The 25,621-nt window shown below is 47.9% G+C and overlaps 1 long non-coding RNA gene across 1 annotated transcript in view; it reads left to right on the forward strand.

Annotated features, from left to right (window-relative positions):
- LOC144331825 (uncharacterized) overlaps positions 1 to 3,459 on the forward strand; it is a 19,202-nt gene extending 15,743 nt beyond the window's left edge. Inside the window, exon 8 of the long non-coding RNA XR_013399351.1 lies at positions 1,887 to 3,459. This is a non-coding gene — a long non-coding RNA (uncharacterized LOC144331825). The remainder of the gene's footprint in view (positions 1 to 1,886) is intronic.
- Positions 3,460 to 25,621: the final 22,162 nt, after the last annotated feature.

Genomic DNA, 25,621 nt, shown 5'->3' on the forward strand with positions numbered 1-25,621 from the left:
CATCACGTAACCCTCTCCATGTCCCCTTGCAACCCAGAGACTAAGGTGCTATTGAATGCATCTTACACTGGAGAAAAGGCCACCAGGAAAAGAGGGCTGGGAGCTCAGATGCTGCCTTTTCCTGCCTCAGTTTCCTCTTCTGAAGAGGGCCCTGACATCTGCTCTCCTTCCGTCCTTCCAGGTGGTTGTGAGGGTCAAACAATACAGTGAGCATGTTGTCACATGCAAACGTCAGCACAGACGCAGCATGTGGATTAAATGCTTACTGGAGGCCCCATCTAAGCCCAGCAACCTGGGAGAGATGATAACTTTTTTTTTTTTGAGATGGGGGTCTCACTCTATTGCCCAGGCTAGAATACAGTGGCACAATTATGCCTTACTTCAGCCTCTACCTCCTAGGCTCAAGTAATCCTCCCACCTCAGCATCCCAAGTAGCTGGGACTACAGGTGCATGCTACCAAACCTGGATAAATTCTTTTTTTTTTTTTTTTTCTGTAGATACGAGGTTTTGCTATGTTGCCCAGGCTGGTCTTGAACTCCTGGACTCAAGCAATCCTCCTGCCTCAGCCTCCTAAAGTGCTGGATTACAGGCATGAGCCTCCGCACCTGGCCAGAAATGGGAACTTTTTTGTTGTTTGTTTTTGAGACTGAGTCTCACTCTGTCACCCAGGCTGGAGTGCAGTGGCGCGATCTCGGCTCACTGCAGACTCTGCCTCCAGGGTTCACGCCATTCTCCTGCCTCAGCCTCCCGAGTAGCTAGGACTGCAGGTGCCCGCCACCATGCCTGTCTAATTTTTTTTTTTTTTGTACTTTTAGTAGAGACGGGGTTTCACCGTGTTAGCCAGGATGGTATCGATCTCCTGACCACGTGATCTGCCCACCTTGGCTTCCCAAAGTGCTGGGATTACAGGCATGAGCCACTGCGCCCAGCCCAGAAATGGGAACTTTTAACTTGGCCTTCCCGTTTACTCTTTAAGGATAACAGTGAAAGTGAAGATGTTCGTAGCAGCCTTAGTTCTGTCTGAGAGGGTTCAGACACAGGGCAGGACAGTGCTGGCCCACCTCCCCTGGAATCCCCATCCCCACTCTTCTCCTCCTCTCTCACCAGTGGCGGCTACACTGGCCATCTTTCCATCCTAGTCATATCCAAGCCTCTGCCCAGACTGTGGAATTCCAGGCACTTGGAACGCTCTCCACCCTCAGCTCCCTGATTCCTGCCATCCGCAAGCTGCCACTGAGACGGCAGCTCTGGGGGCAGCCGTATTCACCCTGGGTTTAGGCAGACAGAGCCTTATGCCTCCTCCCCAGTGGCACTCATCTTTGCTTTAATGAAACAATTAATTGCACAATGATGTCTGCCTCTCCTACCTGGCCAAAGCCTCCCTGGGGGCAGAAAGGGCACCAACCTGCTCTTACTCTGTCCTAGGGCCAGACGCTTGGCAGGGTGCCCAGGTGGGTTTCAGCGAATGCTCACTAAGTGGGAGTGGATGAATGAATGCAAGAGAGAATACATGGATGTTCCATTCAGCCCCTCCCTCACCAAACTCAGCCCACACGCGCTGTGAGTCTGTCTGGGTCCGGTGGAGGATGCCACTTAGGATTACAATATTTGTAACTTGCGGTTTATGGGCTCTGGAACCAGATGGGGTCTGAATCTCGGCTCTGTTGCTTGTAGCAACAGTGTGATGTTGAGGAAGTTGCTCAACCTCTCTGTCTAGCTGCAGAGCAATCTATTAGAGACAATAATAGCACCTCCCTCACTGGTGCTATGGAAGTGGGGATTATATGAGTTAAAGGCTACAAGGAGGAGGATTGTAATTATTACTATTGTCGCTGGTAATGACTCAAAGGCTTCCTCCTCCCAATTAATATCTTTGTTTTTCAAGCACAGGAGCCAAGGTCCTCATGACAGGGTTGGAAAGGCCTGGGAGGGGAGCCAGGAGCCTGAGACCAGCTCAGCAGGCCCTGGCCGTGTGACCCAGAGGAAGTCACCCCATCTCGCCTGCTATCCAGATGACTAACAGCAGCAGCAATCATATTTCCTAATTTGCTCCCTCACAGGAGTGTGGGAGAAGATCAAATAGAGAAATGAATGAGAAGCATTCTCTCCATAAATATTTGTTGAACACCTACTGTGTTTCGAGGCTTGCGGAGGACCAAGCGGGGGACAAGACGGCATAAGCCTTCTCCCTAGCAACGTACAGTCAACAGGGAAGCCAGAAATTAAGACATTGCTACAAAGTGCGCAAGTGCCTCCCTCTGCTGTGGATCGGGGCGCATGATGGCAGAGGCATCTCTGCAAATCCTGACAATCTCACGGGTCATCCCTGCTTTGCCCTCTTGGAGTCTTCATTTATGAAATGGACTAGGGTTTTTTTTGGTTGTTGTTCTTTTTTTAGATGGTGTCTCGCTCTGTCGCCCAGGCTGGAATGCAGTGGTGCGATCTTGGCTCACTGCAACCTCCACCTCCTGGGTTCAAGCAATTCTCCTGCTTCAGCCTCCCGAGTAGCTGGGATTACAGGTGTATGCCACCACACCTAGCTAATTTTCATATTTTTAGTAGAAATGGGGTTTCACTACGTTTGCCAGGCTGGTCTCAAATTCCTGACTTCAGGTGGTCCGCCCACCTTGGCCTCCCAAAATGCTGCGATTACCAGGTGTGAGCCACTGCGCTCAGCCTGGACTGTTTTTTGTTTTTGAGACAGGGTCTCACTCTGTTGCCTGGGCTGGAGTACAGGGGTGCGATCATGGCTCACAATAGCCTCAAACTCCTGGGCTCAGGCAATCCTCTTACCTCAGCCTCCTGAGTAGCTGGGACTACAGAAGCACACCACCACCATGCCCTGCTAATTTTTAAGTTTTTAGAGACAGAGTCTCACTATGTTGCCCAGGCTGGTCTTGAACTCCTGGGCTCAAGCGATCCTTCTGCCTCAGCCTCTCAAAGTGCTGGGATTATAGGGGTGAGCCACTGCACCTGGCCTTGAAATGGACTTTGAACTGAGCATCAAAATATACCTTCCTTACAATGCTGGTGTAAGCGTTGCACTCGTGCATGTGAAAGGCCTTAGCACTAAGCCAGACACCTCTAAGACATCGCTGGATGGCGGTGATGGTTCAGGCATGACCTTGCCACTGGGCACCTGGGGATGCAGGCATGACATTGTCCTTCAAAGAGACAGGGATGAGGAGCATGTGTCTGGCACCTGGAGATCACATTCCCTTCATCCCTCAGGGCCTATATTTGCCCACACATACACGATTGCGGGGGGACATTAAAAGGTTTGAAAGCAGATATTCCAAACTGGTAACAGAGGGCGAGAAATGAGGGTAATTATGAGCCCAGTCATCTACTTTTATGTTTTATCTTTTATATATTGTTTGAACAACAGATCACTTTTTGTTTGTTTTTCTTTATTACGGTAAAATATGCGTGACATTAAATGTTCCATTTGAACCATTTTTAAGTGTATGGTTCAGTGGCATTAAGTACATTCCCACTGTTGCAACCACTACCACCACCTTCCCCAAGTGAAACTCTGTCCCCACTAAACACTAACTCTCCCTTTCCCCTTCCCCAGCCCCTGACAACCTTTAATCTACTTTCTGTCTCTACAAATTTGACTCATATAAGTGCAATCACACAGTATCTGTCCTTTTGTGTCTGGCTTATTTCACTTAACATAATATCCTCAAGTTCACTAACATTGGAGCATGTAGCAGAATTCCATTCCTTTTGAATCTAATATTCAATAGATTACTTTTGCCATTGGGGAAAAAAACATAAAGATTGGAAAAACACAACCATAAAAAGAATGACTGTGCGAATGACTGAAGGAGGGAGAGATGGATAAATGCTCGGGGTCTTCCAGGTACGTCTGCAACTCTGTGCATTTCAGACGGGGTGCATCAGTGGGTCAGCTGGGGTGATGCTGGGGCAGGCTCCTGTGAATCAGCCGTGGGTCTCCTGTATCACAAGAGTGGGGAGTCAGGCCTCCTGCCAGGGCTCCGGTCCCACTGTCCCAGGGACAGTGGACAATGAAGAAACTCAGCTGAGGGCTGTGAGTCACAGCCACCGAGGCTGGACGGGGCCCCCACGCTCAGCCCCTGTGGCCCCAGCCATTCAACCTAGGCAGTGAGCGGCACAGAATTCCCGGTCCCCTTCTGATAACAGCCCAGCTCCCCGGCTCCAGGGACAACCCCGTTGGCCCGGTGAGTAAGGAGGCTCCGGACAATCCCTCCTTTCATAAAGCTCTGCTGCTGACTAATGCCTCCCAGTCACGCCGGCCCTTCCACCTTCCGCCCCAAAACCAATCCCTGCCCAGAGCCAGCCCCTGAGGGCTTTGATTCCTCAAAGCGGAGGAACCTGCTGTCCTCCGCAACCATTTTACCTTCCTGCTGCTGTCCTCATGTCCTGCCCCCACCCACCTCCAGGCTTAGCCTTGGAGACCTCTCTCCTCTGCCTCCTCCTCGCCGTCTGTCAACCCTGAGCCCTCCCAAACTCTCTGGGCCTTGCTGTCAAGCCTCGGACCATTCAAGTGATCATCCAATCTTTGCCAAGGGTCTTCTTGTATATCTTCCCCTCTCACTTTTTTTTTTTTTTTTTTTTTGAGACGGAGTCTCGCTCTGTCGCCCAGGCTGGAGTGCAGTGGCGCGATCTCGGCTCACTGCAAGCTCCGCCTCCCGGGTTCACGCCATTCTCCTGCCTCAGCCTCCCGAGTAGCTGGGACTACAGGCGCCCACAACCGCGCCTGGCTAATTTTTTTTGTATTTTTTAGTAGAGACGGGGTTTCACCGTGGTCTCGATCTCCTGACCTTGTGATCCGCCCGCCTCGGCCTCCCAAAGTGCTGGGATTACAGGCGTGAGCCACCGCTCCCGGCCGCTCTCACTTATCTTCAGTCTTTTTTCGTTTTTGAGACGGAGTCTTGTTCTGTCACCCAGGCTGGAGTTCAGTGGCATGATTTCGGCTCACTGCAGCCTCCACCTCCTGGGTTCAAGCGATTCTCCCACCTCAGCCTCCTGAATAGCTGGCACTACAGGCGCCCAACGCCACATCTGGCTAATTTTTTTATTTTCAGTAAAGACGGGGTTTCACCATATTAGCTAAACTGATCTCGAACTCCTGACCTCAGGTGGCCTCCCAAAGTGCTGGGATTATAGACGTCAGCCACTGTGCCCGGCCATCCTCAGTCTTTTCCATTAGGAAGGAATGGCTAGCCACCTGAGGCTGGCGTCACTGAGAGATGACTCCAATGAGGGGATTTCAGGCACTCGGGCAGGCCACTGGGGCGCTGTTACTGGGCGTGCATGCAGGGACATCTTGAGCTGCCTCTAGCTTCTTTGAGGCACACGGGAAGGCTTGTGGGGGGTTGAATTCTGACTCTACCACTGACTAGCTGGGTGACCATGGCCAGGTAACTTAACCTCTCTGAGCCTCAATTTCTATGCCTGTTTCTAAAAAGTGGGAGGGGGTGGGGATAATAATCTCTCCCTTCCAGAATGGACATGAAGCACCTTCCAGAGAGCCTGCTAACTCAGCCTGCACGGAAGGTTACCGTCAACAGGGGGGCTCAGAAAAATGGGGTCGAGATGCCTTGACGAGGCCTTGGCCAAGGAAAGTGTGACAAGTTAGGGCAGAATCGAGTCCCTCTGACTCCTCGGCATGTGCAGTGGCTGAGAAATGGCCTCTTGGTTCCCAGAGTTGATGGGAGGGTGGATGAAATTCTTTCAGTCAGTGTGTGAGTGTCAGGGCCTGTGCTTCTGGAGACAGGCCTAGCTTGGAGGGTACAGGACATCGGATGAGGAAAAAAACCATCGCTGTTTGGTTCTGGAAGAGAACCTCTCTCTTTTTGTGGGGCGGTGGGCAGTGAGGGAAGTGGGAGAGAAAGGGCCATGGCTAGCTTCTCTCACTCGTGAGGCCTAACAGAGGCGAATGGGGAAATGACTTGATGTGATCCAAGAGGAAGCTTGGAAAACCGGGAAAGGCTCCGGCCCGGGAGCTGAGAGCCACGGTCCCCTTTCCGGGCCCAGCTGGGCCTCCTACCGGCCACGTGGCCGGGGGTGAGTCACAGTCTCTGAGCGACATGACCCTTATCTGCAAAAGGAGGTGGAGAGATGTGAGGACTTCCGAGGCCATTTCCAGCTCTAAGATTCTGTAACGCTGCAGCCATCTCTTTAAAGATGACAAGCAGAGATGCTGAGCTGAAACAGATGTGGTGGATAAAGCCAAGATAATCAGCCCAGTGGTTTTTCTCTCTCCAGTGCCCTGCGTCAGCAAGGCCTTGGTGAATTCTGGCATTTGCTCATTTTGATAGGTAATCAAGGCAACATCTGTGGGCCTGAGCTTCCGGAAGAGGGGCTGATCAAACAGTTCCTACCCTCAGCCCTTCCTCCTTCCTGAACGGCGTGCATGTGATGTGGACCTCCTGAATCCACACGGTCCAGGCTAGCTCCTACACTGAGCATTTCCTAAACACGATTTCTTTGCTCAGAACCCCACATTCTCCAGATCTTCCACAGTCACCCGGAGTCTGGGGATGCCCATTTGCTAAAGAACTATTTATTTTGCATCTCCCCAGTGCCTGGCACCAAAATAAAAGATTCTGAGGCACTTGTGTCAGAGGGAATTCTCAGGCAGCCTTGGTGCATAAGATAACTATGCTTCCCACAGGAAGGGAGAGAGATGAGAAGGTGACTTTATATCCACAGGGCAGAGCCCTAAGTGGGCAAGGAAGTTTCTGGATGGCGGGGTGGGCAGCACAGGCCCTGGAAAGGTGGGAGGAAAAAGGAACCCGGATGGGGAGATTACAGGAACTGAGGCAGTGAGGCAGAAAACTGTGGTGTGTTCAGTGCACAGTAAGGTGACACATTTAGGCAGCACGCGGCTCTCGGAGTTTGATTTCATTTTAAAGGAAATCCATTCCCCTAATTTCCATCATAGACCGGGTTTGTTTCCTCTCCCACACTGCTTATTTGTAATCACACACTCACTTTTTTTGTTGTTTTTGTTGAGATGGAGTATCACTCTGTCGTCCAGGCTGGAGTGCAATGGCGCAATCTCGGCTCACTGCAACCTCCGCCTCTCAGGTTCAAGTGATTCTCCTGTCTCAGCCTCCTGAGTAGCTGAGACTACAGGCACCCACCACCATGCCTGGCTAATTTTTGTATTTTTAGTAGAGACGGGGTTTCACCATATTGGCCAGGCTGGTCTCAAACTCCTGACCTTGTGATCCACCCGCCTTGGCCTCCCAAAGTGCTGGGATGACAGGCGTGAGCACACTCACTTTTTAATTATCTGAACCCCTTTCCAGAAGGGAAGCTCCCTGGGGAAGGACTATCACCATCTTCACTACTCTCTACTCAGTGCCCAGACAGAGCTCCGCATAGAGAGGACACCGGAAAAGTTCGTGTGGCCTGCACAAAGACATCTGAGCAGGAGAGAGACAGAATCAAAGCCGTGTTTCAGGGCCCGGGGCAGTGGCTCACACCTATAATCCCAGTGCTTTGGGAGGCTGAGACGGGAGGATCACTTGAGTCCGGGAGTTGGAGGCTGCAGTGAGCTGTGATCACGCCACTACACTCCAGCCTGGGTGACACAGCAAGACCCTGTCTCTAAAAGAAAAAAAAAAAAAAAAAAAAAAGTTGTGTTTCAAGATGGCATTTGGGCAAAGAGGTCTAACACTCTTTTAAGAGCCTGAGACATTTTTTTTTTCTTCTTCTTCTTGCTTCCTAATCAGTGGTTTCTTGCCCTTCATAGGAGCCCAGGGCATGGAGCGTCTGGGCCTGGAATGCGGACATGTGTGGGAGGGATGCGAAACTGTGCTGGCAGCCCCAAGGAAAGAATCAGTCTTTGTCCTCATCTTCACATGCACCTGTCGTCCCAAACCCTTGACAAACATTGTGTCATTCACCTTCCAAACCTCTCTGCGGATTCAGCCTGGGCGGGCGGGAGCACAGTGAGCCACATTCTCAGCATTCCCGCCTCCTGACAGCTCCTGGTACCACAGCCGCTGAGCTGAGATGTCCAAACATTCCAACTGACTCATCCGTGGGTGAGCAAGGCCGACACGAGGGGACGGGTGGAGGCTGCTGGGGCTCTGTCTCTGCCGAAGTCCCTAATTCAGAGAAGAAAGTGGGGCGCGGGGGATTGCCAGGATAAGGGCCATTTCCTCTTGAATGATGCTTGGGTGTCACTTGAGGTGCCAGGAAGTGGTGGCAGTTGCAGCACAGTGGCCCTGGTGGAAGCCTGGGCTCGGATCTCACATACCTGGATTTGAGTTCTGGCTCCATGGTCAGAGCCTTTGTAACCTCATCAGGACTCCCTGGGGTTGGCCGGGCACAGTGGCTCACGCTTGTAATCCCAGCACTGCAGGAGGATCACTTGAACCCAGGAGTTTGAGACCAACCTGGGCAACATAGTGAGACTTCGTTTGTCCAAAAAGGAAAAATATTAATTGGGCATAGTGGCACGCATTTGTAGTTCCAGCTCCTGGTAGGCTGAGGCGAGAGGATTGCTTGAGCCCAGGAGTTTGAGGCTACAGTGAGCTATGGTCATACCATTGCATTCTAACCTGGGCAATAGAGCCAGACCCTATCTCTGAAAACAAAACAAAACAAACAAATAAAAAATAAAATAGGCCAGGCACGGTGGCTCACACCTGTAATCCCAGCACTTTGGGAGGACAAGGCAGGTGGATCACGAGGTCAGGAGTTCTAGACCAGCCTGGCCAACACGGCGAAACCCCATCTCTACTAAAAATACAAAAATTAGCTGGGTGTGGTGGCAGGTGCCTGTAGTTGCAGCTACTCGGGAGGCTGAGGCAAGGGAATCTCTTGAACCCGGGAGATGGAGGTTGCAGTGAGCCAAGATCGTGCCACTGCACTCCAGCCTGGGTGACAGAGCAAGACTCCACCTCAAAAAACAAAACGAAACAAAACAAAAAAACTCTCTGGGTCTCAGCGTCCTTGTCTGTAAATGGGGGTGGGGGGTGGGAATAATGGCTTCTGTGTAGTGTAGTGGTGAGAATGAAGCAAGAAAATGTGAATACTAAGCACGTGGCAGTTGCTTAGCAATGACTTGTGTTAGGATGTCACCCTTCTGATGCAATGACCTGAGACTCACTTCCGGGTGGGCAGGCGAGTGTGTCATCATCCCTTGCTCCGTCCCATAGGACAAAGGCTGCAAAAGTATCTGGCGGGAATGTCCCTGCCCTACTTTGGGATTTCGGGTAGGATTTCTCCATCAGGCTGGAGTGGGGCAGTGCAGAGCCTCCCGTGCACATTCAGTGACCTCATTCAGGGGATGAGACCAAACAGAACGGGCAGCGGCTTTTCCGGTCCTCACGCCGCCCTCCAGATGGCTTATAACCAGATCCCTGCCAAATTCCTCTCCTCCCTCCCCCAAGACTCGTCTGATGCCAAAGCATTTCTCAAAAGGGGGAAATACAGTACTTTCGTCAGCACCTCATCACCTCATCGCTGGGTCACAAATGCCCCCGGCTCAGCCCTGCCTTCCAGCTGTCTTCCCAAGGGGCTATCTTTGAAGATTTTTCCCCAGCTCTGTGCTGGGGCTGTTGGGGAGCTGGACGTCCGGGAATGAGAGGAGGATATGGGATACAACGTGACCTTGGGCCAGTCACTGGCCTTCTCTGGTTCTCACTTTCCCCGTCTGCGAAACCAGGCAGCTGACAGGTCATCCAGGCAGCAGTTTCCGGTCCCAGGGTATTCTGGCTCCCTGCCTCCGCAGGGAGAGCTGGGAAGATGAGTATTTGTCCCTGCTCAGCAGGAGAGCGCTGTGGTTAGGAAGTCAGGGGCTCTGGGTTCAAATTCTCACCTGGGCACCCAAGGGGCCAGTGCCCTTGCCGGCTCCGTGACCTTAGGTAACACACACACCCTCTCTGAGCAGTTATCCTATCTGTAAAGTGGGTGCAATCATCGCCACCTCTGGAGTTGTTTTAAGGATTAAGAGGATCCACGTGCAGAACTCGGCACAGTGGCTGACACTCGCAATATTATAATTAAATATTATAATTTCATTTCACTCAACTGCCCGCCTCACAGAGACAAACTGAGGCCCAGCAGCGGTTGCTGGGAAGAGGATTCAGACCACGTTTCCATGTTTGAGCCGCCATCCCGGGCCAGCTCCAGGAGGAAGCTGCAATAACTCAGGGGAAAAGTCCCACGGCATCTGCTCCAGCTCCCTCAGGCAGCTCTCAGAGCTTGTGCCAAGAGATGGCTTGGCTGCCGCTCTCCCTCCATGCCCGTTAGCTTAGTTCCAGATGTTCCAGGCAGCAGCCTGGGGAGTTCTTTCAGGTTCTGTTTCTTTGGATCTACTTTCCTGTAGTTTCCCTTTCCTCTGCTTTTCCCCAACTGGCCCTGGCAGCTTTATAAATGAAAAACAACGTCTTTCCCATCACCTTTGAAATCACCCAACCACAGTTCCCTTCTCATTAGATCCCTGGAAATGCCTTGGCTAGACAGACTTCACATAGGGAGGGCCAGGACAGCCGGCACACCTTATCAAATGTGCTTCTGACCAGCAACCACATGAAAGGCCTAGAGTTTCACATTTGGATTTCATTAGTTCCCACCCCTAGTGTGCCTGGGGCCCTGGAGAATAGTGGCCTGGGAGTTCTGGTGGCCCAGGGCAGCAACCTGAAAGAGCTCTTTCCTGATCACCTACTATGTGTGGCCACTTCACCGCTGTCATCTCAGCCTTCTCAACTCCATGAAGTAAGTGTTAGCTACCTTTTTTGGATGAAAAACTAAGACTCAGGCTGTGTAACTTATTCATGGTCACCAAGCTACTGTGAGGACCACATTGATCCAACTCCGGGGTGCTGGCTCTTGAGTGATGGATGGATGGCAGGAACACTCCTCTGGGGCCTATGGGTGACCTAGGGCTATGGGTCTTTGCTACCATCTGTCTGCCAAGGTGGATGCCAGGCTGCGAGCTCCAAATGGAAACCAGTCCCAGTCACTGGCCTTGCCTTGTCATGGAAGAGACAGTCAAATCAACTCTGGGAGAAGCATCAGTTAAAAAGGGGTTTGTGCATGAGAGGATGAGTGTTCACCCAAGAATAGGGCATGGGGGGTATGTAGGTGTGAGGATGTGTGTGAGGATGCACTTGTATGTGTGCATGTGTGTGAGGGCACTATGACAATGCATGTACACATATGCATGTGTGAAAATGCACATATGTGGCCGGGTACGGTGGCTCATGCCTGTAATCCCAGCACTTTGGGAGGCTGAGGTGGGCGGATCACGAGGTCAAGAGATCGAGACCATCCTGGCTAACACGGTGAAACCCCATCTCTACTAAAAATACAAAAAATTAGCCAGGCATGGTGGTGGGCGCCTGTGGTCCCAGCTACTCGGGAGGCTGAGGCAGGAGAATGGCATGAACTAAGGAGGTGGAGCTTGCAGTGAGCCAAGATGGTGCCACTGCACTCCAGCCTGGGCGACAGAGCAAGACCCATCTCAAAAAAAAAAAAAAAGAAAGAATATGCACGTATGTGTGTGCTTGTGTGTGAGGGTAAATGTGTACATTAACCTAAACGCATGGACATGTGTGAAGATGTAAGGTGCAGTTTCGTGTGTATACAGAGTGCATGTTAATGTTTGTGAATATGTGTATAAGGATGCATACACGTGCACTTATAGTCATGTGTGAGGAAGAACATGTGTGTTTTGTGTGAGAATGTGTGTGCACACGGGTGCTTTTGAGAATGTGTGAGAAGGTGGATTGTGTGCACACTCACATATAGGAGTGTGTTTATGTATGTGGGTGTGTGTACACATGCACGTATACATGTGTGAGGATGCATGCGTGGAAGGGTGAATGTATGCGTGCTGGTGTATGTCCACTACTGTGCCCATATGTGCTTGGGTGAGGCTATGTGCACATGTGCAGAGAAGCAGGCGAAGGATGGATGGTGGCGGCAGGAACCCCGTGATCTCTTCCAGATGTTTTTCGAGACCTCCTTGGTGTTGAGGACCAGGCATTTCCAAGCACCAATGACAGATCTTTTTTTTTTTTTTTTTTTTGAGACAGAGTCTTGCTCTGTTGTCCCAGCTGGAGTACAGTGGTGCAATCTTGGCTCACTGCAACCTGTCTGCCTCCTGGGTTCAAGCGATTCTCATGCCTCACCCTCCTGAGTAGCTGGGACTACAGGCATGCGCCGCCACTCTGAGCTAATTTTTGTATATTTTGTAGATATAGGGTTTCGCCATATTGGCCAGGCTGGTCTCAAACTCCTGACCTCAAGTGATCCGCCCGCCTCGGCCTCCCAAAGTGCTGGGATTACAGGCGTGAGGCTGACAGATCTTTTAAATAATGTATTTTTCTCCTCATATGGTCAAAAGGCAGCAAACAAGCATACAGGGGGTTCCTTTTTCTGAAGAACTGAACCTCCTCTCACCTGGAAGGTTGATCTTGGCCATGTGCACCTCTGTCCCAGCCTCCTAGGCCAGATAGTGCCCTGGGCCCAAGCTCCTTCTCCACCTCAGGGAGTGGCTCTCCCCTATCTCAGGGCAGATTAACTTCCTTGGCACCGGCTTTGTTTTGGCTCGTTAAGTAGGAGCAGCAGCTGAGAGTGGAGGCCTCTCCCTTCCACTCCTGGGTCTGGTTCGGCTGAAAACACTTGATTTAGAGCTTCTCGCTTTGCTTTCCTGGCTGCATGTCCCGGGCAGAAGGGGAAACACCTAGGGCCTGACTATTTTGTCTGCTGAGATTTGGGAGAGGGACTTGTTTTCCCAGTGAGGTGGCTCTGGCCTGAGCAGTTACTGTTTTGTTTGTTGAGCTTCGTTCCTCAGGCTGGGTGGGGTAGGGCTGAGAAGGCTGTAATGGGAAGCAGGAGAGTAGAATCTGAGACTTGTGCAGATAAAAGTTCTCCACTGAGGGTCGGACATGCGTGATGGTGTGAAGGAGCTGATTTTTTTTGCATGTGGCCTGCCAGGGAAGCCCTTGTGTTCATTTCAATCTTTTTTCTTTTTTTTTTTTTTTTTCAATCCATTCCTGTGATGTAAGCTGATAAATTAAAAAAAAAAAAAAATCCATTTCACTCAACTTCCCACTCCTCACCCCAAACCCCCACTTTCGTTTACATATTGCCTCTCAAGGGCCATAAAGGCCATGATGCTTTATCTCAGAAACAATTTGACCAACACGCCAACCCAGCCTGCCTGGACCCTGTCAGGGCCTGGTAGACTGCAAGCTTCCTGAGGGCAAGGCCTGTATCTCTCATAAGCCTGTTATTGCCCTAACATCTGGCCTGGTGCCTGCTGCCTGGAGCGTAACAGGCCTCATACATATTTGTCAGATGAGCGAAGGATGAGGTAAGTTACTACTGCTTTAAGTTCACTGCCCTTAGTAAATGGCCTGAATCCAAAGATCCTTTGGATCTTGAGCCAAAATTATATTGAGCCAAAATCTACTTCCCTCCAATACAGATTATGTGTACCATGAAAGCCCCATATGCATGTGAAGATGGACATTATACTCTTCCAAAGGCCTAAATCTGAGCTGAACATAGTTCCCATAGCATTTCTCATATCATGCAGATGCAAGATCCTTCACTGTGTGCCCACCTTTATCAGGAAAAATGCTTTTTTTCAATGTACATGTTGAAATATGGTTCATGAGCTGGACCACAACTTCTAGATGTAGCCTCGTCAGAGACAAGCACACTAGATGTTGCAGGATTGTGTCCCCCAAGAAGATCTGTCTTAACTCCTGGTACCCGTGAATATGACCTTATTTGGAAATCTGGTCTTTGGAGATGTAATCAAGTCAAGATGAGGTTATACTGGAGGAGAGTAGGCCCTAAGTGCAATGACTGATATCTAAATGAGGAGAGAGGGATTTGGAGATACACAGACACATGAGGAAGAAACCTTTGTGAAGACAGAGGTAGAGACTGGAGTGATGGGCGTGCGTGCCAAGAATCACCAAGGATTGTCAGCGACCACTGGAAGCTAGGAGAGGCATGGAACAGATTCTCCCTCAGAGCCTCTAGAAGGAGCCAACCCAGCTGACACCTTGATTTCAGATTTCCAGCCTTCAGAACTATAAATAATACATTTCTGGCCAGGCGCGGTGGCTCATGCCTATAATCCCAGCACTTTGGGAGGCCGAGGTGGGTGGATCACCTGAGGTCAGGAGTTCGAGATCAGCGTGGTCAACGTGGTGAAACCTTGTCTCTACTAAAAATACAAAAATTACCCGGGCATGGTAGCGGGCACCTGTAGTCCCAGCTACTCGAGAGGCTGAGGCAGGAGAATCGCTTGAACCCAGGAGGCAGAGGTTGCAGTAAGCCAAGATCATGCCACTGCACTCCAGCCTGGCCGACAGAGCCAGACTCCATCTCAAAAAAAAAAAAAAAAAAAAAACCATTTCTGTTGTTTTTAAGCCACTCAGTTTGTGGTACTTTATGACAGCAGTCCTAGAGCACTAATATGTTGGACCACTACCCCCCTTGATCAATATAAAATATTATTTGCAATCTTGTGGTTGTACCCTTAAAAATTTAAAGAAACCAGATAGAAACTACTGAAATTAATAAAATGATTTATAAAAATGGCTGGACACAAGATAAACACCCCCAAATCAAGGCATTCATCTTTACCAGTAAGCTATTGAGAACCGTAATTCCAATATCCTATTCACAGTAGCACCCAAAGCCACAAATCACATAGCAATAAACCTGTGTGGGATCTTGATAAAGAACACTTAACAATTTTACTTAGAAATTTTAAAAGAGATTTGAATAAGATAGGTGTTGTTACATGGGAAAATTCAATTTAGAAAATTTGTTTAGTCCCAAATTAGTTTGTTGATTCATTATGATTCCAATAAAAATCCCAGTGAGATTCACCGACTTTTTTTTAAAAGAAAATTCATGACTGGCATGGTGGCTGACACCTGTAATCCCAGCATTTTGGGAGGCCTAGGCAGGTGGATCACTTGAAGTCAGGAGTTTGAGACCAGCCTGGCTGACATGGTGAAACCTCATCTCTACTAAAAATATAAAAATTAGCTAGGCGTGGTAGCAGTTGCCTGTAATTCCAGCTACTCAGGAGGCTGAGGCAGGAGAATCACTTGAACCCAGGAGGCAGAGGTTGCCATGAGCCGAGGTCATGCCATTGGACTAAAATTTTTTTGCATTTTTAGTAGAGACGGGTTTTGCCATGTTGGCCAGGCTGGTCTCGAACTCCTGGCTCAAGTGATCCAGCCCACCTCAGCCTCCCAAAGTGCTGAGATTACAGGCATGAGCCACGTGCCCAGGCCATCCTTGACTCTTCATCATCACTGATGAAGCTGTGTGTGGAAAGCAATGGTGATGGGAATTCAACCTTAGACTAATAAAAAAAAAGAAAAAAGAAGAAGAAATTCATATTTCATGAATGAGAGAAAATAACAAAATCCTGAATAGGAAGGGTGAGATGGGGTTGGGAGAGGTCCATCCAACCAGTTATCAGAACATATTAACTCAAGAGTATAAAACAGAAAAACACCATAAACAGGCAGATACTAGTTGGCCTCTGTTTCCTCCTTCCCGAAGCAAGCTCAGAGTGAGGCGAGATGGCTAAGATAGGACCCAGAGAAGACAAAACAGAAAATGTTCAAAATCTGGGGCACTTAGGTGCTTACACAGACTAAAAAACTAAAGAGAATCTCCTTGTTCACCATTTGTCATTAGTAGCACAGAACATCATTTCTACCCAGAGAGATCCTGGCTTAAAACCCCATCAACCAAATTGCTTTTGGGGTGGAAAGGAAACCCCTCCACCTTATTTCTGCAATGACGTGAAAGGCTGTTCTCAGGGAGGAGTTAGAAAGGGGGAGAGGCAGGAAGGATAGCATGCTTGTGCATATCTACTGATCACACCAGCATTTCTTTGGCTAGTTCTGCCACTTGCTGCGTTCTCTGAGAGGCGGTTTTGTAATCACCAGGACAACTTTTTCTCAGGCCAGTCATTTGAATTTCCAGAACCAAATTAGGTTGGGGAAGCCCCCTGAATTTGCAGACTCAATATTCTCTGTTATATTAGAAGTTTGCTGAGCACCTGTGGTGTGCCAAGCTCTGTGCCAGCCCCCAAAGGTTCCTGAGGGTTCCCAATACACAGTTATTTGTGCCTTCAACAGGATGGATTCACACCGGCCTTGTACGAAGCTGGTACACAGACTTACTGAGGAAGGGTCCAGCCAAGCAGTCACGTGCCACTGAATGCAGCTTGGTTTTTTCTCACCTCATTACATGACAATGACCAGAATGTTTATAAATATAATCATTTTTATTGAATAGGAAGTAACTTAAAATGTGAATTATACATGAGGGCATTTTAGGAAGAACTTTTTTGCTGTGGTACAGTCACAGGGAGGCCAGATCCCAGATGCTGAAGTGTGCGGTGAAGCCAGGATGAGGACCAGGGAGATGACAGAATCACCAGTGCCCAAGTAAGAGGATATTGTGCAAGGAGCTGGCAAATGTGGCTCAATTTTACAGAGCAGTGGAGGGGGGAGACTGCATTAGGGGGCTGGCCTAGTTCAGTGGATGGTGACCTGGACACACATTACAATCAGCTGGGGAGCTTTAAAAAAAAAGATCTGTGCTCAGATCCCAGGCCAGCCCAGTTAAATCTGAATCTCTGGGGGAGACACTCAGGCATTCAGGTATCTGTGTGTTGTGGATGAATCTCTACAGGTGACTGTAATGTGAAAGCAGCTCTGAGAACAGAGCTCCGGCCATAAGCAAGGCTGCTACTTCTTGCTTAGTTATACCTGACCTGGTGCAAATAAAACCACAATCCCACACTTACGTGCATATACACACATACACGTGTGTAAAATTCTGGTCAACGTTGCAATTTTAAACAAATAAATCTTTAGCATATTTGCTATCAGGGATCATCCTTGACTCTTTTTACTTTTCTAAGACAGAACCTTGCTCTGTCGCCCAGGCTGGAGTGCAGTGGCTCGGTCTCGGCTCACTGCGACCTTCGCCTCCCGGGTTCAAGCGATTCTCCTGCCTCAGCTTCTGGAGTAGCTGGGATTGCCGGTGTGCACTAGCATGCCCAGATAAATTTTTTTAAAAATATATTTTTAGTAGAGACAGGTTTTACCATGTTGCCTAGGCTGATCTTGAACTCCTGACCTCAAGTGATCCACCCACCTCGGCCTCCCAAAGTGATGGGATTACAGACCTGAGCCACCTGCCCAGTCCATCGTTGATGAAGCTGTGTGTGGAAGGCAATGCTGATGGGAATTCAACCTTAGACTAATCTCTAGGTCTACATGCACAGTGCTTGACTTGATTTTCTTTTTTTTTTTTAACTCATTATTGGTTGCTTTTCAGATGTGTAGGAAAAAAGATTCTAGATATACAAACCAAATAAACTAGGGCTTCCTCATCTTACTGAGTTAGTGTCTGTGTCATTTCCCTCGTTGTTGTCCATAATTGGTTTCCTTTGACTAAAGTAGTTGTACCTGAGACTATTCTCCCTTTGAAGATCTCTCAGCCAATCTCGCTGATGGGTGCATCAGAAGAAGATTGAGAGGGTTGTACTTGTACTTTGTTTTAAAGGGTTTGCCTACAGAGTGTGGTGTGAGATGTGGGGGGACCTACAAGGATTTTTCTAGAAGTTTCTATCCTCAGAGATTTGCTCTAACAGAGGGTAGGGTCACAGTTCTGAATTAGGTATCTTCTTGCTGATGCTGGTTAGTCTGATACATTTGGACTTCAGAGTCCTATCCTTATGCCACAAATGTGGGCTAGTCACCCACTTTTTCCTTGTGATATATCCCAAGGAAGAAAAGCATCATAAGATTTGGAGATGGGGCTTCCCTCTCTATGATAAAAAAAAAAAACCTAGGTGCAGATCAGAATGAAGAAACTGAAAAGAGAAAATCCAACCCTTTTCAGATCCAACCCCACCCTGTCCCTGGGTGGCCCTTACTTAACCCATCATCCAGCACTCCCTCTAGGGAAAAGCCTGCCCAAAAACTTTGGTCCTAAGAAAAGCCTTACCCTAATAAAGAAACTGGGCAGCTGCTGTGAGCTGCAGCTGCTTTTATGGAAGGAGCTAGACCAGAAGCTAGACTAGGGCCAACAAGGCAGGCCTCTGTAACAATCTTCCAAGGAGGTAAGGCAGGGAGAAAAAGGATTCCTCATTTACATTGAGAGTAAACTTCCTGTCCGATTAAACAATGAGGCATTCAAAATCCGCCTGAGTAAAAGTCCCCTGATGCAATGAGAGGGTGAGCAATTTCATGTCAGGCTGTTGTTATGGGATTTATACATGTCCTAGCTAGGGTTTGAGGTGAAAGTCAGAGCCAAAAACAATAGCCCTAAACCCCACATGCACAGAAACCTCATTCCAGTGGAGTTTCCTTAAGAGAGCACAGCAGACTTTTCACAAACAAAGTGACTTCAAAGGTAGACTTGCATCACTGCCTCCTCCACTTGACACTTCCCTTCAGCCCAGACCTGGCCCCTCTGTTTCTTGGTTTAATTTATGAGGTTCTCACACACATTGCAAAGCAATTATCTGAGCTGCTGGCCAACAGGAAGGTAATTGTAACTGAGTACTTCCTTTGTCAAGCGCTGACGCTGGCCACCGCAATGGTGATGACGCTGGCCGCGGCAATGGTGATCGGAGGCGTGCCGGCAGCTCAGCACCCAGTTACAGGACACCTCCGTTTCTCTCCCACCCCCAACACAGTGCTCTCTGACTGAATTCCCCAGGGAGAGGGAGGCCAGTGGGTTGGAGGAATGGGGGAATTTTCTTACATCACTTGACGTGCTTGCTTTCACTCGCAAAATCCTGAGTCATGACTGAAGCCGTATTGCCTCAAGTCTCCGGCTGAAACCAGGGGTTATAGGTTTGGAAACCTGATTCCATCGGCTGTCTCTTGTCCAATCATCAGAGGAAATGTGTATTTCAGTTGACCCTCTTCAAGTTGAAGTGCCTTCGGATTGAGGGGATTACGTGAGAGAAGTGGCTCTGTAGTGGCTTAGTAAGCCGATGCCATGCGAGTGAACAATATTTGACATTCGGTGAGTTTACAGAAAGGGCAGTCTCTCTGTTTGTTTAAACCAAGATTAAGTGAAAGGAAAAGTTTTTCTTTCCCATCCCAAGACAAATGTGAAACACATGTTTTCCCTTTCGGCTTTTTAAGTACAAGGCTCAAACAGTTCTCCCCCACCCCCTCGGCCATGAGTTTTTAAGGATTGCAGAATGTTTCCTCTCTTTGGTGGCCAAAGCCAATATGAGCCTTTGTATTTCCAGACAGTGGAGCTGATGATGATAGCCTACTCGGTTCCAGGTAATCGTGTAGGGTGTTTCTGGGCCTACCATTTGATGGGTAGATAGGATGGTAAGATGTAGTACAAGGAATCCCAGGCCTGGGTTCAAGTCTCAGATAGGCCTTTGCCCATGTGACCTCACTAAGCTCAGATTCCTCATCTACAAAATGAGATTGGTTGAACCTTAAATATTTCAGGTAATTTCTGCCTTCAGAAAGGATGTTCATTCAGGTTGATTTTTCTGGTATGTGGGGGACATTCCTAGTTGAGGTACCCTTTGCATGGGCACAAGGCAGTGTCCAGGCCTGAGAGTTGGGAGACCTCAGTCAAAGGGCCTGCACTGCCACTGACTCACTGTGACCTTGAACATCTCACTTCCCCTCTTTGTGAATCCTTCTTATCTGAGAGAGGAGGTTTGATAGTCTTGCCCCTGACATAGCGGTTCAGATATGAGACGAGCCTGAATGAGACTGGGATGTCAGGTACTTTGAGTTCCTTGGAATGAAAGGGTCATTCATCTTGGAAGATAAATTGTTAAAAAACGCTAGCCCATAAATATTTTTGGATTATCTCAAGAATAAAGAAAATCAGTGTTGTTTACTCTTGGTTTTCTTTTTTTTTTCTTTTCTTTCTTTTTTTTTTTTTTTTTGAGACAGAGTCTTGCTCTGTCACCCAGGCTGGAGTGCAGTGGTGCGATCTCAGCTCACTGCAACCTCTGCCTCCCGGGTTCAAGTGATTCTCTTGCCTCAGCCTCCTGAGTAGCTGGGACTACAGGCACATGCCACCACGCCCGGCTAATTTTTTTTGTATTTTTAGTAGAGATGCGGTTTCACTGTGTTAGCCAGGATGGTCTCGATCTCCTGACTTCATGATCCACCCACCTCGGCCTCCCAAAGTGCTGGGATTACAGGTGTGAGCCACCGCGCTGGGCCCACTCTTGGTTTTCTTTAAATTGCTACTGGTTCAGGGAATATAAGCACCCAATGACCAACATGGGCTATAAAAATCAGGACATTTTCCACCCTGTATTGGCCAAAGCAATGTTCCTAGTAGATTGCTTTGATCATGTTGTTACTCTGCTCAGAAAACTTCAAGATGCTACTTGCCTCCAGGATACACTCCAAACTGACAGTCAGTTCCCCTTGTGACCTGGCTTCACCTGCATTATATATCACCTCTTCTACATGAAATCCTATAATTCACCAGCATTGCCACAATGATATCAGATCACCCCAGCAACGTCTCCTCATAAGTGGGTGGCCATTCTCTGGGTGCTGTGATAGGGAGAAGCCTCTGATACTCAAAGCAATCTGGCCTTTTCCTAATCACCCCTCATTGTTAGATACTTCTTCCCTATATTGAATGAGAATCTGCTTCATCACAAATCCCAACCAGCCATAGGTCCCACTGAGCTACCCCAATTCAGTTTCATTCCTCTTCCTCAATGTTTAAAGACAGCTATCATGTCACCCTAGAGAAATCTCTTTTCCAGACTAAACAACTGTAATGTCTTTAACAGATTTTTCATTTACTTGGTTTTCAGACCCCTAAATGTTGTTGTTACCTTTCCCTAGACATGCTTCAGATGGTCAATGTCGCTTTTAAAAACGTGACCCTTTGGACTAAATGCAACGCTCTAAATGTGGACTGGTTGGTGGCACTAGCATCTCCTTTGTTTCTATAATAGTTAGGTTAGGTAAGAGACAGGACAATACTTCAGTGGCTTAAAGAATATAGAATCTTTTTTCTCTCAAGTAACCATCTTGAGAGTTGAGTGATGATAAGTGAGATGAGTGATCCAGGTGGGCAAGGTGCTGTATTCTCTGTAGTCATTCAGTGACCCAGGCTCCTTCTGACTGGGGATCTGCTATTTCATGTGGTGTTCTGGTATAAGCTGGGTTGCTACCAAGTCTCAGATGCATCCAGCAAGAAAAGGAAAGTGTGAAGGGGAGGGGGTGTTCACCCACCTCTTAAGGGCCCCAGCTGTCACTGAAGATCTTTTGTTAGCGTTCCACTCATGAAAACTCAGTCCCATGGTCATGTTCAACTGCAAGGGAAGCTGGAAAATATACCACAGCCAGGCAGCCCTGTGTCAGAAGCCCCATCGCTATGGAAGGACAGGAGAATGGACATTGGCAGCCATAGTGGGGGCCAGCCTATTGGTCTTTTAGTTCCAAAAACACATCAAGTTCCTTCCAGACTCAGGGCCTATGCACTTAATGTCCTTCTTGGAGTGTTTTGCCTTTCTGACTGTCCTTCCTCTTCGTATGGCCTCAGCTCAAACATCACTTCCTCAGAGAGGCCAAACCTGACCACTTCATGAAATGCAGGTCTCTTCTGACCCTTCCCCACTTTTATTTGTGCCCCTCCAGACCCCTGTCACAAGGTTTAATGATTTTATATGTTTACTTTTTCTGGTGTTTGTTTCTGTCCTCTGCTAAACTACAGGCTGTATGTGGGAGGGACTCTTTCTGTCTTGGTCCCCAGTGTGTATTCACTGCCCAACCTCGTACCTGACACATTTTAGGGGACAAAATAAGGACTTGTTGAATTAAAGAACATAGTGACACGATATGTTTACTAAATATAGCCTTCTTTTGCCAAGCGCATTACACTGTTAGGTCATATTGTGGTAAACTAAAAGGCCTCGGTCTCTTTTCACATCAACTGTGGTTAAGACATATTTCTCCATCTGCTTTTCGAGAAGTTGATTTTTTGACCCTAGACACAGTATTTTGCATTTATAACTATTGTATTTCAGCTGCTTTTTTTGGTCTATCATTCTAGCCCCAAAAGATCTTTTTTGATATACGAATGAATACATTTATTTATCTCGTCCAGTTTCATATTATCTGGAACTCTGATAATGTATCCTGTGTGCCTGCATGTTTCCTTATGTCACTGGCAAACAGGAATGAAGATGGAAAAATGAACTGGGCCAAACATGAAGCCCTGTTATAGTACGGAAACCATCCTCTATCCTGCCATTGATCCATCACCTCTGGGGATGAATGTTGACTTACACAGACCACAGCCCTACCAAGAATATCACAGAGCCTATGTCAGATGCCTTGCTGCAAGGAGTGGCATAATGGAACTCAACACAGTTGAGTTCTACTCTTACACAGAACAATAAAATTGTACATTAGAAAAAGACCAAATTCCAGCCAATCACAAGAATCCCTTGGACAACATCCTCTAGTTTACCAGTCTAGTAACCTTATAAAAAACAGGAAGTGACTAGTTCTTAGTGCACCCATGGTTGACTCTTAGCAATTATTGTTTTCACCTAAGTGTTTTCAAACCCTTAATTCAAAATTTGTTCTGAAACTTTTCCAGGATTTCCTTTCTGGAAATCCTGCCACACTGGTCCATTTTCTGTCACCAAACCCCCTTCAATCCTCATACCTCTGAGCAGTCTCTCCTCTGTTCCTCTTTGTAGGAGATGCTCTTCCTGCCTGGCTCTATGTATACAAACCTTGACCTCCCCTCAAGATCCAGTTCAAAAGTCACTCCCTCCTTGAAGCTTTCCGTCACCATGCCAGACCTCTCTCTCTGCTCTGAGGTATGCGTTAACCTGTTGGTATTTGTTAACCCTATTCCTCTTCTGGGCTTGTTGCTGCTGCATCAGATGGGCTGTCTGAACAGCTCAGGACTTTCTTTCATCGTACACAGCCAGTGCCTTGCACAGAACCCATTCCTAAGAAAGTATGTACATTGAGTCGACCATTGACAATCAGTATCAACTTATGTTCAGGGCCTAGCCCCTCATTCTAACCTTGGCCAATGCTATGCTCAAGAGCTAGATGCTGTGGTCTTCTAGTGTGTTTGGAAATAACACAATTTGTTGTTGTTGTTGTTGTAAGTAAAAAATTATAAAGTCCCAAAGAAGCTGCAGAATTATTGGATTTTTTTTTACATGAAGGGAAACCAATCTGTTTGATATAACATTCTGGAAAATCAAAGTGGGTATGGGCATATGATTAATCTAAACCATAACATTTATACATCCTGAATGTTCCTGCAGCAAAGGAGACCAATCAAAATTCAGAGCTACAAGCAAAACATTTTTGGAAGTGTTTACTCACCTTTCAGATGCATATTTAGACTTACAAAAGGTTTCAAGTAGGGCTTCTTTAACTACTTGTGTAGATTTAAAACAATTTAGTTCCTATGTAACTTTGGAAGAATAAGTCAATATAATAACGTGAAGTCCACCTGCACTGAAGTTCCCTTGGTAGCATCAGTATCTGGCAGAGCTACCGATGCCACATCATACCATATTGAGAGGAAAAAATTAGCTCTATTAGATCATCGACTCTAATTCCTCCCAACTGCAAATAAAAACTTTGTACCCTGAAGGGGAGGGGACTCAGAAAGGAATGAGTCTCCCACTGCTGGAGTCCCCCACCTGCCACAGCACTCACAGAAGGAGCCCCCTCCTCTTCCCAGCCTCCCAAGCTGGCCACCTCCTTCAGAAAGTTTCAGAGAGAAACTTTCTTTTCTATCAAAAAATGCTGATGACTCTATTTGCAAAATGTCTCATTATAAAAACCTTCTCTGCTCCTTGCTTTCTGAGCTTTAATAAATCCTGGATTAGTAAGAAAACCACCCAGGCACTGACTCTCCACATTTCCCGACGAGCTGTCTGGAGTTGGCTTCTTCTTCATGAGTAACTGCCCCAAACTTTTGGAAAACTGCCCAATGCCAGGAACTTAGGACCACCAGATCAACTTCTCAGAGCAGGGAAAGAAAAATCATCATAATGTCAGTCCTGAAAGCTGGCACTGGCCTCTCCTCCCTTGTTTCTCTCTCTTTCCTTGCTGGCTTTTCTTGCTCATAGCAATTCATGCATGTTCCCCCCACTTTTTTGACTAAGAATAGAATCTGGGTTCCCAGCTATCACCTTAAATGTACAACATGTGGGTTTTCAGTCAGCTATTAGCTTTGCTCTTTCTCGTAACTCCTCCATGATAGGACATTCAGAGCTCAGGGGGAAGCCTCTTTTCTAGTTATTTCCATTCAGTGCTTCACTCTCTTTAAATGTGTCCATCCAGATTTCTAGGAAATTGCAGTGCTACAGCTGTTCTCTCAAAAGGGGCATATTAAAGTTTCCAATCTCAACACTTTTGCTGGCTTGCATTTCATGTGAGCTCAGGGCCACTTTCACAGTTTCCAAAGTGTCTTTCTAGCCTCCACCTTTCCTTCCCTCATTTTCTTCTGCTTTTCTTTCCCTCTTGGGTGAGCCTCCATGAGAAGAGTGCTTCAGCCTTACTGGAGCATGCTGTCACCCACCCCCTTAGTAGGGGTTAGGCTGAGAGGCATAAACAGGTGCCAATGGGGACTTCATAGTGCCATCGAAAGGCAAAGGTAGTATGACACCAGTAACTGCAAGAGATGACCGTGCTAGGGGTAGTGGTTGAAGTTGTAAGATGAAAGTAGTTGGGGGAATTGAATGTCCAGAAGACACTTTCAGAAGCCAGCTGATTTGTAAATGTGTCTTACCATCTGCAAGATGGTAAATGAAATGTACTTGAACTGCAGAGAAAATTTTGTGGTCTGGAGGCTGCTGCAGTAATCCAGGCAGCAGAAGATGGTGCCCTGAAATTACTTTAGGAGAGAAAGAGAGGGTTGAGGGGAAAGAAGGAATTCAGGTGATATATATAGTATTCCAAATGATTTCACTTAGTCCTCACTTGTAAAGAATGATTATCCCCATTTCACAGGTGAATCTCAGGAGGTGCTGAATTGCTCACCCAAGCCCACATGGCTAAGAAGAGGTCCTGAGAGGACTGGAGTATTAGAATAGCCAGCTAGTAGTCTCTTAGCACAAATTGGACCCCTAGTAGGACTTAGAGAGAGACGTAGGGCAAGTGAGTTTAATTGTGGGAGAAAAGGGCCAAGCTCAAGTCATGAGTGGTTTTCCAAGAGAGCAGGCTTGGGTAGGGTGTGGCCTCAGGGAGTCCTGGGAGATGGGAGGCATGGCGTGAGAGGGCAGGAACAGCAGGCAGCAGGGTGTCAGGACAGGAGCCCTGAAGACTCCTCTTTGGGTAGAGGGACACTGAAACCAAACGTTTACAGCTTAAGCTAACTGATCAGTATGTCTTGGCGAAAGACAGCTTTTGACTGCAATATAAGACACTGTAGCTGAGATGGGCAAGGAGTGAAGGAGGAAGACTCAGGGCAAGGAGGGAGCAAGGCAATGGTACAGTTGCCATGTACATGGTACAGGTGCACTCAAACCAGGTCCTCCATAAACTGTGAGATCTGGGGCAGCCAACACAGGCTATGTACAATAGTCACTACACAACCACCCCC

Source organism: Macaca mulatta, chromosome 10 (assembly GCF_049350105.2).
Source record: "Macaca mulatta isolate MMU2019108-1 chromosome 10, T2T-MMU8v2.0, whole genome shotgun sequence".
NCBI classification, from domain to species: Eukaryota; Metazoa; Chordata; class Mammalia; order Primates; family Cercopithecidae; genus Macaca; species Macaca mulatta.